Source organism: Euleptes europaea, chromosome 15 (assembly GCF_029931775.1).
Source record: "Euleptes europaea isolate rEulEur1 chromosome 15, rEulEur1.hap1, whole genome shotgun sequence".
NCBI classification, from domain to species: domain Eukaryota; kingdom Metazoa; phylum Chordata; class Lepidosauria; order Squamata; family Sphaerodactylidae; genus Euleptes; species Euleptes europaea.
In genome coordinates, this window is record NC_079326.1 from 57,659,372 (window position 1) to 57,676,342 (window position 16,971).

The following is a 16,971-nucleotide window of genomic DNA, read 5'->3' on the forward strand; positions in this document are numbered from 1 at the left end:
CACACAAGCTTAGTTTCTCTCACAGCCAATTACAAAGCAGTATGTCCAGAGGCAGGGATCGAAAGGCTTCCTGCTTCCTGGGAGCTCTTTCCGAGCAGAAGAAAGGATTTTTAAAACCGAAGCTTTGTTTTATGTTCTTAAGATGCTTTTTTATGCGGCAATTGGTTTGGTGGGGGAGGGAACTTTTCTGTCACTACAGCTAATTATGAAGCAGCATTTCAAGGGGCAGGGATTCAAATACTTCCTGATTCGAGACTGCTGGTGCATACACTCCCAACAGGAAAGTGTGGGTCCAGCGGGCAACGAACCTCAGTTAAAACTCCCAGGCATAAACGACCTATGTTTACAGGGTGGTTTGCCACTGCCTTCCCCAGTCGTCTACACTTTACCCCCAGCAAGCTGGGTATTCATCCTTTAGTTTCCTCCCAAATACTCGAGTAGATCCAGCCATTCTCCAAGTAGCCTTCTTCCAGCCTAAGGAGACTTCCTCCAACTCCAATGGCTCTTCCACCAACAGAAGAGCCACTTCAGTTGGAGGAAGGCTCCTTAGATTGAAAGAAGTCTTCAAGCCTGAGACAAAAGGAAAGGTGGGGTAAAAATATTTTAATAAGAAAATAAACTTTGCTCAGTGGAATCACAGGACAGGGGCAAGATCCACCCCACTGTGAATCCACTCTACCTGAAAAACCAGATAAAAACAGGGATCCAGTACAAGCATAGCCCATGGTTGGTTTAGAGGCGGTTCGCCCAAGCACTAACTGGCCTAGATCTGAGTTTGCTTCTAGTGCACTAACCATGCCAGAACCTTTTGCCCCTGCAGAAAGATCACTCTTTGATAAGCCACCTTGCAGTAAATGATTGGATTTACCCAGCTTAGTTTCCATCTTTGACCCACTTCCGGAAAGCAAACATGAGATTGGGTAAAGAATTAAGACAATGGGCAACCGCATTCCCCAGACCAGCCCTCAGAGGAAGAAGAGTTGCTTTTCTCTACTGTAAGGAGTCTCAAAGCGGATTACAATAGCCTTCCCTTCCTCTCCCCATACCAGGAACCTTGTGAGGTAGATGGGGCTGAGAGAATTTGGAGAGAACCGTGACTGGCCCAAGGTCACCCAGCAGGCTTCATGTGGAGGAGTGGGGAATCGAACCCAGTTCACCAGATTAGAGTCCGCCGCTCATGTGGAGGAGTAGAATCAAGTTGTGAAGATAAGATACCTTCATGACTTAAAGTAGCAAATAACTTATCTCACTCTACAAACTTTTAAAATAGATGGCTGTCTTTTCTAGAATATGTGGAGAAAGGGGCATCACAAAGTAAACTACGACGAAACTATCATATGATTTGCAATTCTGTTAAGTGAATACAACAAATGATATGATTTCTGTAAAAAGCACTAATATATAATAGACCAAGTATTGGAACATATCTCGATTGTACTAGCACGTTTAACCTACTGCTGTTGAATTTTTATTTTCTTCTTGTTGTTATAAGCGAAACTTAAAATAAAGAGTTATTTTTTAAAACAAGAAAGAAATGCCATATCTATCCATCTGTGACAGTTTTAACCTTTTTATTTTCATTGTGAATTCAACAGCGATACAAGGCACTACATACCTGACAAGATGAGAAGCTCAATAATCTCTGCATCCCCCAGGAAAGCCGCCACATGAAGAGGAGTCCGCTTCTCAGTATCCTGCAAAAAATAAAGCAGATGGTAGAACATAATCATCCCAGAAATGCTAAGCAGTGACCTAAGGCTACCATTGTGGCTGGCTGATCTTCTTTGTTCCTGGCAAGTTCTTTCCACACAGTGGTCATTTATGCCTGGGAATTTAACTTGAGGTTCGTTGCTGGCTGGACCCATGCTTTCCAGTTGGAAATCTCTGCACCAGCAATCTCCAAGCTCAAATCAAGTTCTGCCCTTTTAAATGCTGCTTTGTAATTGGCTTACTTTGCATTGCTCACTGTGAGAGAAAATCCCCCCTCAAAAAACCAATTGCCGTATAAAAAAGCACTTTAGGAACAAAAAAATAAATAAAAATGGAGCAACCTGAAAGGAAGGGGGGGGAATCCAAGCCTCGGTTTTAAAAAGCCTTTCTTCTGCTCAGAAAGTGCTCTGAGGAAGCAGGAAGCATTTGAATCCCCGCCTCTTTACATGCTGCTTTGCGATTGGCTGTGAGAGAAAGCAAGCTTCTGTGTCCCATGCTTTGCCTTCTGCACAGAGATTTCAGCTGGGCTGAGCTCAGGGGAGAGGAAAGAATCGGGTTAACAGAGGAATGGGAAGACCCGGAAATTGTGAGGGCTGGCAGTGAGTTCATTTCTAATAGACGGAAAACTCGGCAGAATCAATTGTACATGTCTTATTGCATTGTAGATTTCATGCAGAAATTCGCAGTACATTTTTAAGTCCTATTTTGACAAACAAGTCAAATTCTCCTGATTTTCTTAATGGTCTTTTTTATTGAACAATTGCTCTCCTGTAACACTGGAGAAAAAGGCACACTTTCTGAGAGTTGCTGTGAAAGTTCGCCAGCAAGTTAATTGTGTGTGTTAAGTGCCGTCAAGTCGCCTCTGACTCATGGCGACCCTATGAATCAATGTCCTCCAAAATGTCCTATCCTTGACAGCCTAGCTCAGGTCTTGCAATCTGAGGGCCGTGGCTTCCTTTATTGAGTCAATCCATCTCTTGTTGGGTCTTCCTCTTTTCCTGCTGCCCTCAACTTTTCCTAGCATGACTGTCTTTTCCAGTGACTCTTGCCTTCTCATAACGTGACTAAAATACGATAGCCTCAGTTTAGTCATTTTCGCTTCTAGGGTCAGTTCAGGGTGGATTTGATCTATAACCCACTGATTTGTTTTTTTGGCCGTCCACGGAATCCGTAACACTCTCCTCCAACACCACATTTCAAAGGAAACTATTTTCTTCCAATCAGCTTTCTTCATTGTCCAGCTTTCACACCTATATAAAGCAACAGGGAATACGATGGCCTGAATTAACTTGATCTTGGTTGCCAGTGACACATCCTTACACTTCAGAATCTTTTCTAGCTCCTTCATGGCTGCCCTCCCCAGTAGGTGTGGAGAAATTAGCATTGGTAATGAGACAGGAATCCCAGATCTCTATTCAATCCAGGTGAATGTATTGTCTTGAGCTTCATTGCTAGTTGTAATTCCGCAGTCTCTCTTTCTAATCTCCCTTTGAAATCCCTTTGTAAGAGAACTGCTACTCTTAAATCAGCAAATGACTGTCTTCCTATCCGCTTTCTTCAATGTCCAGCTTTCACACCCATACAGAGTAACAGGGAATACAATGGAATTAATTAACTCAATCTTGGTGGCCAGTGACACATCCTTACACTTAAGTTAATTAGAGGGTTTTTATTTATTTTGGCATCCTTTTATCTGTCTATGTTCTAACGTCAGCAATGCTCAACTGCAACAACGTTATATTATTATGTAGTCATCCCGTGTATCTATTTTATGCCAATAAAGGAGATTGTGATGATGATGATTTATGACAGTTCAAATACGAAATTCAGAAGGAAGGTTAGTTTGGGGTCATCTCCTCGCAGGGTTGTGAAGGTTTCAAGAGCTTGCCGAAAAATGTCTCTGCAATTATCCACCTCTCACTCTCCACCAGTGTTCCACCTAGACTTAATTACAACTGTGATAGGACACATTTAATTAATTAGGACACAAGCTATTGTCTAACACTGACAATGGAATGAAGCAGCTGCCAGTTGAGATCAGGGAGAGATTGCATCCCTGCAACTAGTTCTCAGGATGATACTTCCTTTTTATCTTACAAGGTGCTTCCATAAATTGCCTCGGCAAGCGCTTCCTGCGAGTAGATCTTGAGATCTGGGTGTACAGCTTGTTCTCAGAAAGGAGTCTCAAATGGCAAATAGCCAGAAGCTCAAGTTTGCACGACTCTAAACTTGTTTAAAGGAAGAAGGAGGAGGAGGAGGAGGAGGTGGTGGTGGTGGTGGAGGAGAGTTGGTTTTTATATGCCGACTTTCTCTACCACTTAAGGGAGACTCAAACCGGCTTACAATCACCTTCCCTTCCCCTCCCCACAACAGACACCCTGTGAGGTAGGTAGGGCTGAGAGAGCTCTAACAGAGCTGTAACTTGTTCTGATGTGACCCCTCATTTACATAGAGTCCAATGGAGTAAATGAAGACCAGGAGGTTGGGTTGAGCTTCACGGCTTTCTTTATTGGCCAAGGAAGAAATGAACTGGGTGATCACAGACGCAGACATGATGAGCTCTGCTAGCTGGTCACCCCGAGGGAGGGGCGATGCAAGAGGTTATATAGACAAATCACATTCCATTCAACATCCGATACAGCTTGTCACTGGTACGTCCTAGTTTCTACCCCGCCTGTGTGACCATTGCTACAATAGACAATGGGACTCTATTGCTCCCTTACACGGAGACACGAAAGTATCAGAATGGGAGGAATAGGTGGGAGGGAGGCTGTTCCGCCTTATGTGAGAGGGAACATTCCAGCCTTTGGAATGTTTGTGTGCATGCCTGCTTGCTTGATGCTAAAGAGGGGGGTTGAGGCCTCTGACAAGCGGCTTCTTGGCTATGCGTGTAGCTTGGGTGTCTGAACGTGGTTACTCAATCACAACAGTTCAAGGTCACCCAGCTTCGTGTGGAGGATTGGGAAAACCAACCTGGTTCACCAGATTAGCCTCCGCCGCTCATGTAGAGGAGTGGGGAATCAAACCCAGTTCTCCAGATCAGAATCCACCGCTCCAAACCACCGCTCTTAAACACTATACCATGCTGGCTCTCTCTATATACATTGGCAGGGGCTGCAAAATCCCAGCGCTCTGCTGAACCTAAAACACACGGCACATGCCGATACTGCAGAGATCCAGGAGCAAATGTCTCTTCTGTCTTTAACTTGTAGGAAATGTTGCTCTACATTTGTGCACCAAAATGGTGCAAGACAAAACAAGGGTCCCCAGTGTATCTGAGCCTCAGCTCAACTCATCCGAGGAGTAATTTCAATTCCGACAAAGGCTGACTTGCTTTCTTGGCAATCTCAGAAGACTGCTTTTTGCAAACCTTCATAAAGTGCCTGTAGATGACGGATGACCTAAAATATCACATGAACACATGAAGCTGCCTTATACTGAATCAGAATAATCAAAGTCAGTATTGTCTACCTAGACCAGCAGTGGCTCTTCAGAGTCTCAAGCAGAGATCTTTCATATCACCCAGTGCCTGGTCTTTTCAGCTGGAGATGCCGGGGATTGAACCTGGGACCTTCTGAATGTCAAGCAGATGCTCTACAACTGAGCCACAGCCCCTTCCCATACACATAGTGCTCTCCTAGAATCACAGAATCATAGAGTTGGAACTTGGAAGGGACCTCCATTAAAAACATGTTGTTTTTTGTGCTGTTCTGTTAAAATATTTTACATATTTCTTCTTGTATTACATAAAAACATTATAGGAGCGGAGAAGATGGCGACCGCCATGGGATTCTCCCAAAAGGTGCGTCACTTCAGCATCTCTTTGGTCAGGCCAGTATCCAAACTGGTGCAGCCCCTAATCCAAGTATATGGACTGGAAGGCCGATATGCCACTGCCCCCTATTCAGCTGCTTCTAAGCAGAAGAAGTTAGATCAGATAGAAAAAGAGCTGAGTCGAGTATCGGCACATCAGGGACCCTAAATTGTCTGGTGTTGTCATGAACCCTCACATAAAGGGTGCTGTAAAGCAAAAGGCTGTGAATGACGTTTTAGTTAAAGAGAAACTGTCTCCTATCACTGTCAACTTCTTCAATGCAGTTGCTGAAAATGGTCGCTTACGTTTCACTCCTGGTGTAATTTCTGCATTTGGCAAGATCATGAGTGCGCACCGTGATGAAGGGCTGGGCTCTGTTACCACTGCCCAGCCCTTGGATGAAGCCAGTCCGACTGAATTGAAAACAGCGTTGAATGGCTTCTTGGCTAATGGAGAAGTACTGAAACTGGATATCAAGACCCATCAATCTCGGGAGGAATGGTGGTCAGTATTGGGGATAAATATGTGGACATGTCCACAAAGTCCAAGATTCAGAAACTGACCAAGATCATGAAAGAGGCTGTCTAGTGTTCATCACAAGATTTTTCTCATTAAACTTATTCAACTGTTAAGGAAATTAAAAAAAAAAACATTATAGGAATGCCAAGCCACTGCCTGGCACCCCCGGAAGGATTTTGGTGGCTAGGAGAGGCACACAGCATTGTGACAGTGCACGACATCACTTCCAGCAACAACAACAAAACGTGATATCCTGATGTCATGGAGTGATGTTCTAGGGTTCGCCAAAACTCTGTGGTTTAACCATAGTTCTTGGTGAATCCAAGAGCGAAGACAAAGAAGAATAATAAGACGAGTTGGTTTTTATATGCCGACTTTCTCTACCACTTAAGGGAGAATCAAACCGGCTTACAGTCACCTTCCCCTCCCCACAACAGAGGTGGGTGGGGCTGAAAGAGCTCTAAGAGAACTGTGACTAGCCCATGGTCACCCAGCTGGCTTCATGTGTAGGAGTGGGGAAACAAATCCAGTTCACCAGATTAGCGTACGCCGCTCACGTGGAGGAGTGGGGGATCAAACCCAGTTCTCCAGATTAGAGTCCACAGCTCCAAACCACCGCTCTTAACCACTACACCATGCTGGCTAGAGACCTTTGGCCTTACCATAATGGCTAATAGATGCAGAATTATGGAAGGTAAGCAAATATACCTTCATCTGCTCAGTTTGCATCATTTATAACAATATTCCACAGAATAGAATTCACTTTGCCTTGACATGCATTTATTTCATTTCAGCAAAGTGTAAACCACAGTTGGTATATGGCTTTAAATGACACTTAGGGTCATCTTACGGCTGTGGCAGCAAGGAAGCTTCAGCCAGAGACCAATTCTGAATAATGACAAGTTATTAAAAACTGCGACTGAACTACAGAAAAAGTAAGTGGCAGAGAAAGAGAGTTGGACACAGATGTAGCTGGTTCCCTAAGTAAATATTTTGGCAGGACTCCACTCCATGTATACATCCCAGCCAAAAGAGCTACACTGGACAATGGGGGAAGGATTAAACTCCTCGGAGTGATGAAGGGAACCCATTTCAAGCCCAGTCCTTAGATAAAGAAGCTCTGCCCAAGACAATAAGATATACTTAATGCCAAATATAATGTTGGTTGAAGGACGAGCCAAGATTAATTTGCCTCTTGCCTTCATCCTTCAACAGGCTTATCCTTTGCATTGTTCTGTTTCTAAACAGGAGAACATGTAAGAGAAGTCAGGAACGGATGTATCAGGGGAGATATTTTTCTTGCTAAAACAAGGAACATAATGACAAACAGGACATTCTAAAGATAACAGTCTACCAACACTATTGTGCCGCATAGATTCATAGAATCACAGAGTTGGAAGGGGCCATACAGGCCATCCAGTCCAACCCCCTGCTGCTTAATGTAGGATCAGTCTAGAGCATCCCTGACAAGTGCTTGTCCAGCCTCTGCTTGAAGCGTGCCAATGAGGGGGAGCTCACCACCTCCCTAGGTAGCTGATTCCACTGCCGAACAACTCTTACTGTAAAAAAGTTTTCCTAATATCCAGATGGTCTCTTTCCACCCTCAATTTAAACCCATTATTGCGAGTCCTATCCTCTGCTGCCAACAGGAACAGCTCCCTGCCCTCCTCTAAAGGACAGCCCTTCAAATACTTAAAGAGAGCAATCATGTCCTCCTCATGTAAAGTGCTGTCTAGTCACAGCTGACTTATGACAGCCCAGTAGAGCAGGGGTGTCAAACATAAGACCTGCAGGCCAGATCCGGCCCCTTGAGAGTTCTTATCCAGCCCGCAAGCTAGCTGAGGTAGCCACCCCACACACCCACTCTCAATCTGGGTTGGCAAGGCATGGCCCGGCCCGACCAAGTGGCATTTACATCATATCTATCTGTATGATGTCTAAATTGAACACATGAAGCTGCCTCCAGGGCCACCGCCCCGCCTCCCAGCTGGCAGGCGGGCGCGCCCTAGGCGGGGGCAAGGCAGCACTCCTGCCGCCCAGCTGACAGGCAGGTGGGCGGGTTCCGGGCGGGAGTGTGGCACCACGGGGGCGGAGGACAGCCCAGGAAGGCCAGCTTCCAGGGGAGGGCCCACTCAATAAGGCCACCCAATAAGGTCTCGGGGGCGGGGCCAGGGCAGAGGGGGCAGAGCCAGGCCTATAAATAAGGCCACTTGAGCGGAGGCCGAGGAGGAGGGTAGTCGGGAGGCTTAGTGCTGGCGACTGGCAGCGGTGAGACTCTGGCTTTGTCGGAGGGAGAGGTCAACTCAGACTCTCCCTCCGAATGGTCTGAGGCCAAGGAAGCTCCATTGGCTTGCCCTCTTCAGGCTGCGGAGGAGTAACGGGTTGGGAACCCAGAGCCCATACATCCTACAATTTCCATTATCTTTTTAAAATCCTGAGGGAGTCTGTGTTTTGTTCTCCTAAACGGGAGGCTTTCTGATCCTGTAACTTTACAATAGAGCCATATTTTAATTTAAGGACGGTTTATGAAACAGTAATGCCATTGGAGTCTTACCAGAGCCAGGATGTGTCCTAAATGGATTATAATTACTGGAAAAAGTAGGGAACCCCCCCCCCCTTAAATTCTGCAACACCTCTCTTCCCCCAGATTAATCACATTCCAGAAGAAGAGGCTGGGAAAGTCACTTACCAGAGCGTTAACATCTTCTGTTTTGTAGATTAACAAACGGATCTCATCTGGATCTCCGTTGAAAATTGCTTGGACCAGCGGTGGCTGAAAAGAAAGGAAACGGGTGTCAATATTCTAAGCTGTGTCTTGGTGTTTCAAAACACATGTTTTCATTAACTTTCCTGTACCACAAAAAATAAATAAAAGAGCAAGAATGTTTTAAGTAACACCAATGTTACAACCAGGCAAAACACAAGAGTATGTTGGTCAGGCCAAGGCAGAAAGCCAAGCACCTAACATAGTGGCTCAGAAATTCATGGCCCAAGTCTAGCATCAGTGCAAGAAAGCTCTCTTAATAAGTCTCAAAGCACGGAATGGCAGCTAAATAAATCACAGGCCTGTTCGGTCCCATCAATGCCTCATTCCAGTTACTGCACCAAGGAAAATTGGCTTTAACTGAACGATCCCTAATGTTGAGCTCACAGAGATAAGCATACATGCTTAGAGATTAAAATTAACTTTTCAAAAAGTCTTAGAACTCGAGAAGAAGCAGAAGAAGAAGAAAGAAGAAAAAGAAGCAGCAGCAGAAGAAGAAGCAGAAGAAGAACTGGCTTTTATACCCAGCTTTTCTCTACCTTTAAGCAGTCTCAAAATGAACACATGAACACATGAAGCTGCCTTATACTGAATCGGACCCTTGGTCCATCAAAGTCAGTATTGTCTACTCAGACCGGAAGCGGCTCTCCAGGGTCTCAGGCAGAAAAGGGTCTTTCACATCACCTACTTGCCTAGTCCCTTTAACTGGAGATGCCGGAGATTGAACCTGAAACCTTCTGCATGATGAAAGCACATGTTCCACCACTGAGCCACAGCCCCTCCCAAAGATTCAATAATAATAACCCCGTGCCATCTAGCTATTCTGCCCTATATAGCTATGCCTTCCCCTACCCTTAGGCCTCTCCTACCTAGCTGCAGATTTCCTATTAGCCACACACACACACACACACACACACACATACCACCTCTGGCTATAAACCTCCCATTCGGGCCCTCCTACGATTACGGCCTTCCCATAATACCCTTTCCCATACGCGTGCACCTGGTAGAGCCTCCCCATGCAGCCCACCCATCTACTTAGCAATAATCCACCGGGGAAAGGCGACAAACAGGAAGGGTTATGGGGACGGAGGAGGGTGCTAACCTTCCCATTCTTTGAAAAGGCAGCACAATATGTAAGTGGCTTACAATCACGTTCCCTTCCTCTCCTCACAACAGATACCTTGTGAGGCAGGTGGGGCTGAGAGAGCTATAACAGAGCTATGACTAGCCCAAGGTCATCCAGAAGGCTTCATGCAGAGGAGCAGGGAATCAAACCTGGTTTGCCAGATTAGAGTCCGCCACTCATGTGGAGGAGTGGGGAATCGAACCCGGTTCTCCAGATTAGAGTTTTTCAAAGAGTTTTATCTCAGCAAAACCTTCTGAAGGTAGCAGAAAGTTTCACTGGTAAAGGGACTGGGACTGTGGCCTACACTACTGTATTGCTGCCTGTAAGTATGCTCCAGACTAGTTAGTTCTACACCACTTATGCTTTGTCTCGGCTGTGTTTTAGATTTTTCTATGCAGATTTCTGTAGTCACTATTGCACTGTTCACTGGATGTCCCATCCTGTCGATTGTACTTGACTTACATTATGTAACCCGCCTTGAGTCTCAGCGAGAGACGTGGACTACAAATAACTGAAACAAACAAACAAATAAAGGAGCTTCAAAGGGGGACTCCAATGTGAAATTGCTGAATTCGAATAGATCAGTAAATCTGGGTCTATTATTTTAGGCTACAATGAAGACAACAATAGTGTCCAGCAGCATTACAAATGTTAAATTAGCTAAACAAAGGCAAAGCAGACTAGTCGCCAAGCATTACGGCAGCGAATAGTCACTGTGATTACCTTATATGCATTTGAATTTTACATACAAAACATCACAGGCTGCATTTCATGGTAATTCAGCCTCACCGCTTACAATTTTAGTCTCTGCAGCCATGCTTATATATACGGTAAGCATTTGCTAACTGGTTCACTTTGGCTCCCTGATGAAGCAGGCTCCAGTCCACAAAAGTTTATACTAAAGCTACAGGACAGAATAGGTTGTTTTTCACACTGGTGAGTATGCTTAGTGCACACTGCTAAGAATAAATGCAGAGTTTTTGCCTGCGGTTCCTGAGCTATTTTGGCCTCCAGGACGGTCCATTTCAATTTTTCTTTATATAGCCCTCAGGAATGCTAACGTTTCCAGGTGAACCACAGGCCAATGGCGGAAAAGCCCTGGAATCTGGCCATTTTTCTACCACTGAATATGGCAATGAGTGAGCTCTCAAAAATATTTTATTTATACCCCGCCCTTTCCCGGCGAGCTACATTCTTCAAACTTTTCAGACAGTGTAGAGAATAAGCAGGGTTGTTTTTTTTTTTTTAAGTATCTGTCATTTCTGAAAAGGAAAACTGTGCATATATAATTTGTAAGTCTCTTTTCATGAGGATGATCTTTTCTAGGCCATGGGTGGCCATTCAAACACATGTCAAAGGTTTACATACACACAAGCACACACCCAATAGGTAAACCAAGATCTCACGACAGGCCCTGCGGTGGATATGGGAGCTGATGCCAGGTGGAAGGAATGCTAGTGACTTTCTCCCATACCACCAGCCCCCCTCACTGCTCATGTTGGCGGTTAGGGCAGAAAACCAGCCCTGCGCGCCGAATAAGATGGTCCCGTGTGCCGAATGAGATGCTTGTTTGGCCATTGCGCCAATCGCCTCCTGTCCTTTAGCTAACCTACGCGACACACGCCGACCGGAGCAGCTTCCTTTAATGGATGTCTACTGCCACGTACTCTCTCAGAGCAAGTATGTTAACAGAGTTTTTCTTCTCAGCTCCAGCTGCTAACGGCGGTAGAGCGAGGGTGAGTTTTGTGGACCTGTGGTAGGCCATGACTGTTTTGTTCTTCTGGCAGCTAGATAAGGAAAGCAAGAACAGTTGTAGGTCCAGCCGTTGAAGACGTGAAACCCGGCGCTCAAAAAATGTACGCATCAAGCTTTATTTCCTCTTTCTCTAGCAGGGGAGGTTTCTCTAGCAGGGTAATATCAACAAACCTAATGTAATTAAGCCTCCGCAGGAAAACAGGACCAAGCCTGACTCACTCTGGAGATATCTAGTCCTTCGACTTTGACCATCATTATCCTCCCAGTGACCCTTTCCCCCTTCTATCAGGAAGCAGCTTTTAACTGTTTCACACACATGAACACATGAAGCTGCCTCATACTGAATCAGTCATGGTCAGTGTTGTCTACTCTGACTGGCAGCAGCTCTCCAGGGTCTTAGGCAGAGACAACACTCACTATATTGTCGAAGGCTTTCACGGTCAGAGTTCATTGGTTCTTGTAGGTTATCCGGGCTGTGTGACCGTGGTCTTGGTATTTTCTTTCCTGACGTTTCGCCAGCAGCTGTGGCCGGCATCTTCAGAGGAGTAACACTGAAGGACAGTGTCTCTCAGTGTCAAGTGTGTAGGAAGAGTAATATATAGTCAGAAAGGGGTTGGGTTGAGCTGAATCATTGTCCTGCAAAAAGTATCCAAAGTAATGTGCTAATCATTGTCCTGTAAGTATCAAGATAATGTGCTCATGAGGGTGTGGTATGTTAATATGGAACCACTGTATCCTGAAGTGATCTGTTAATGTGTGAAATCCAAAGCTAATCTGCATGGCTATTGTGGACTGTAGATTTACTGATCTATTCGAATTCAGACTAACAAAGACTACAGTCAAACCCGATTCTCCAGATTAGAGTCCACCGGTCTAAACCACTACACCACACTGGCTCACCAAGGATAAGTGGCAACAGAGAAGAAGCAAGGATAAGTAGCAACCAAATTTGTCCATATTTCTTGTTCATCCAAGAGACTGGGTTGTCCATGCTTCAATGGTTGGAGAAGAGCGGAGCGACTAATACTTATAGCTAAAGGAAAGGTTGTTTTTTTAACATCAAAGAGTTACATAACCTACATCTTTTACAGTCAGTTGCTAAACTAGTTGGCTAGTGCGGAGGGTAATACAAATCCCTGCTCTTCAAAAAGCTTAAACTTAGCGGAGGGTGCTTCAAGCTGAATCTGCCCTCCAAACGTCAGACATGGTGGTTTGCCTCCGAGCTGCGAAGAACAATAGGATGTCAGCAAGAATTGGGTTTAATTTATCACCATTCATGTTCAGTTTTTACTCTATCAGCTTCCCCGATACTGACTTACAAGCTGCTGCCCTCTATTACCTGCAGGTATTACAAAATTGGGGACCTTGCTAGAGTGATCACTCAGCTGACAAGCAACATCAGGATAAAGGAAAGGAGACATGGCAACGCTTTTAAGAAATGCCAGGGTTTACCTATCATGTATTGGAACAATTCATTTGAAGACGACATGCGTCCATATGGCTCCTTTTCTAAATTGCAAATGGATTAATAAAAGCTTTATGTGCCTAAGTGAAATCTTCTAGGAACCGTTTTACGGTAATAACTATGTTTTTGTTTTACTTACTGAGCAATTATAAGTTCTCATTTGGTGTCCAGGAAGGTACTTTACTCCATTAAGATTTATTGGATAAAGTGATTTTTGCGTCATGGACCCAAATAAATTGCTTTTCATTGGGACTCATGAGCAAGATGCAGCGGTTGGTTTTAAGGCCATAACAGAGAACGGCCAGTTAATTTAAATTCTTTCATCCAACAACTTTACTGGGATTTGCATTTACTTAATTTCCTAAATTATACAGTACCAATCAAAGCTTATGGTCATTTACAGAGTACAAGGAGAACAATCCCTGACTGGAAGAGCTTGCAATCTAAGTAGGGTATATGCAGGCCTGAATTTGAAAACATTGCATTTTCTATAAGAAAGGGACATTTATGGATTACCAGGTAAACGAGGAGGCACAGAAGGAATTTATCATCCTTTGGGCCAATTTCATTTGGCCCAACAGTATTGTACGACAGGTGCTTTGTCTTTTCTCATTAAATTGTGGAACTCCCTCCCTGCATAGTTAAATTGTGGAACTCCCTGCCCCAGGATGTGGTGATGGCTGCCAACTTGGAGGGCTTTAAGAGGGGAGTGGACATGTTCATGGAGGAGAGGGCTATTATTCATGGCTACTAGTCAAAATGGATACTAGTCATGATGCATACCTATTCTCTTCAGTCTCAGAGGAGCAGGCCTATTACATTAGGTGCTGTGGAACACAGGCAGGTCAATGCTGCTGCAGCCGTCTTGTTTGTGGGCTTCCTAGAGGCACCTGGTTGGCCACTGTGTGAACAGACTGCTGGACTTGATGGGTCTCGGTCTGATCCAGCAGGGCTTTTCTTATGTTCTGATGGAGGATGGGGCTATCAATGGCTAATGGTCAAAATGGATACTAGTCATGATGCACACCTATTCTCTCCAGGATCAGAGGAGCATGCCTATTATATGAGGTGCTGTGGAACACAGGCAGGTCAATGCTGCTGCAGCCGTCTTGTTTGTGGGCTTCCTAGAGGCACCTGGTTGGCCACTGTGTGAACAGACTGCTGGACTTGATGGGCCTTGGTTAGATCTAGCATAGCCTTTCTTTTGTTCTTATTATGTCATTATTGTAAAAGGTAACGGTAGTCCCCTTTGCAAGCACTGGTTCATTCCTAACCCACGGGGTGACGTCACATCGTGACGTTTACTAGGCAGACTATGTTTACGGGGTGGTTTGCCATTGCCTTCCCCAGTCCTCTACACTTTATCCCCAGCAAACTAGTTGCTCATTTTACCAACCTCGGAAGGATGGAAGGCTGAGTCAACCTTGAGCCGGCTACCTGAAACCGACTTCCGTTGGGATCGAACTCAAGTCATGAGCAGTGCTTTTGACTGCAGTACTGCAGCTTACCACTCTGGGCCACGGGGCTCATTACTATCAATATTGACATGAGTGGATTTTGAATGCCCCCTTCTTGTTCTCCCCCCCCCCCCCGTTTTTATTTCCAAAGAAAAATAATTTAAAGAAAATCATTATTGACGCAGTCTGAAACATTCCAGATGGCTGGAGGAAATAATTTTGATGCCGGCACACAAGATGTTGGAATATCCCCCCACCCCGGTTTCTGTGGTTAAATTTTACACTTAGGCCTACTGCCATTTCCAGCAGAGTAAAGCCTGGCTGAAACAGACACCAGACAAAGGATCCAATTAGTTCGCATTCTGTTTCCCACTATTTTCACACCCCTTCCTGCAAGAAGGGTTGGTTTTTATATGCCGACTTCCTCTACCACTTAAGGCAGAATCAATCCAGCTTACAATCACCTTCCCTTCCCCTCCCCACAACAGACACCCTGTGAGGTAGGTGGGGCTGAGAGAGCTGTGACTAGCTCAAGGTCCCCCAGCTGGATTCATCATGTGTAGGAGTGGAGAAATGAATCCAGTTCACCAGATTAGCCTCTGCTGCTCATGTGGAGGAGTGGGGAATCAAACCTAGTTCTCCAGATCAGAGTCCGCTGCTCCAAACCACTGCTCTTAACCACTACACCATGCTGGCAAATGATATTCAGTGGCATATTTCCTCTGAACCTGGAGATTTAGTTACTGTGGCTGATCGTTGCTAAAAGATGATGCCCCCATGAACACACTGGGTCTAGCCGAAAGGTACAGCTCAGATTTGATTTGAGTTCCAAATGAAGGGGGGGGAACTGTGCAGGGGTTACCAGCTGTGCCATGCGATTCATGAAAAGCACAGTCATGTGGCTGAAAGAGTCTGGGATTCCCTCCCATTGTATAACTAACAGAGCTGAACTAACCTCTGAAACAATGCCTCACATTGTATAAAGCAAGCCCCAACCTTGCCAAAATTTGCATGCGTTCGCTAGAAATATGTGCTCGAGTTAAGCCCGGTATTTTTATCACGGCAGGACGCCCGGGACGGGGGAAGTGAAACTTCTGCCATGGGCTGTGCGTTTCTCAAGAGGATTTCTCTGCCTGTGTGCTTTCCAGCCAGCAGATGAAAGCCAACTTACCACAGGGAGACTTCAGTATGGGTTGCCTTGCAGATGAGGATTTCGAGCCCTCCAAATGTCTTTTGCTGACTCTCTCTCTTACATCTGGCAAAGGCAGTGGAAAAAATTCTTCTTGCGGGCTTTTAGTGGGTCGCTAGGGAGCAAAATGTTTACATCCTACCCTTGGAAGAGAGGGGGGCGAAGGAGAGAGATTCTCAGATCATGTTAATAGCTCTAAGCAATCCACTTCAGTTAACGGCAATAATTTACACTATGCACACAACGCCGATGTGACAGGGTGCACATTATGACTCCTTTCTTTGCCTCCCTTCCGCTTTCCTTAGCCATCTTTCCATATTCTCCAATGCTTCATGCATTTAATACGGGAACCACGTCTTTCTTGTGCTAGGGATCTCTCTGTGAACTCCACTTTTTTGAAAGATGTGTTCGTTTACTCTGTAGCAGCCTGCCCAGGGCTGGCTCATATTAGCACGTGAAGCTCAAAAGGTTCCTGTTTTAAATAAAGAATGCACAGTCTTGCAGGGGATCTCCTTATACTTATTTTAGAACAGCTGCAACGCAGAGTTTGTCGGCCATATTTAGTCTCTGGCTAGGCAGTTATTGGGGGTTTAAAGGCAAGGATCCCACCGGAAATTGTGTTTGGGTGTATGTGTACGTGTGCATACAAGAATCATAGAGCTGGAAGGGACCACCGGGGTCATCTAGTCCAGCCCCCTGCACAATGCAGGAAATTCACAACTACCTCCCACCCCACACCCCCAGTGACCCCCTACTCCATGCCCAGAAGATGGGGGGAACCCTCCAGCATCCCTGGCCAATATGGCCTGGAGGAAAGTTGCTTCCTGACCCCAAAATGGTGATTGGCATTACCCTGGACATGTAAGAAGGGGCCACAAGAGCCAAACACTGATGCAACCCTTCCTGCCCACCCACTCATGATCTGCCCAAGTTCACAGAATCAAGAATAAAGTTATTATTTATTGTATTATTTTATACCCTGCCTTTCTCCCCAATGGGGACCCAAAGTGGCTTACATCATTAAGAACGTAAGAACATAAGAAAAGCCCTGCTGGATCAGACCAAGGTCCATCAAGTCCAACAGTCTGTTCACACAGTGGCCAACCAGGTGCCTCTGGGAAGCCCACAAGCAAGACGACTGCAGCAGCATTGTCCCGCCTGTGTTCCAC

General features: G+C 45.4%; 1 protein-coding gene and 1 pseudogene across 4 annotated transcripts in view; one reads left to right on the top strand and one right to left on the bottom strand.

Annotated features, from left to right (window-relative positions):
* Positions 1 to 16,971, bottom strand: part of ANKRD44 (ankyrin repeat domain 44) — a 126,421-nt gene that overhangs the window by 69,742 nt on the left and 39,708 nt on the right. For all 4 annotated transcript variants that reach the window (XM_056861525.1, XM_056861523.1, XM_056861522.1 and 1 more), the window contains 2 exons: positions 8,733 to 8,816; positions 1,616 to 1,694 (listed from right to left, as the gene is read on the bottom strand). The gene's annotated coding sequence lies outside the window, so the exon portion shown is untranslated. Of the gene's footprint in view, positions 1 to 1,615; positions 1,695 to 8,732; positions 8,817 to 16,971 lie in introns of those variants that run through there.
* Positions 5,492 to 6,113, top strand: LOC130487955 (ATP synthase subunit O, mitochondrial-like; annotated as a pseudogene).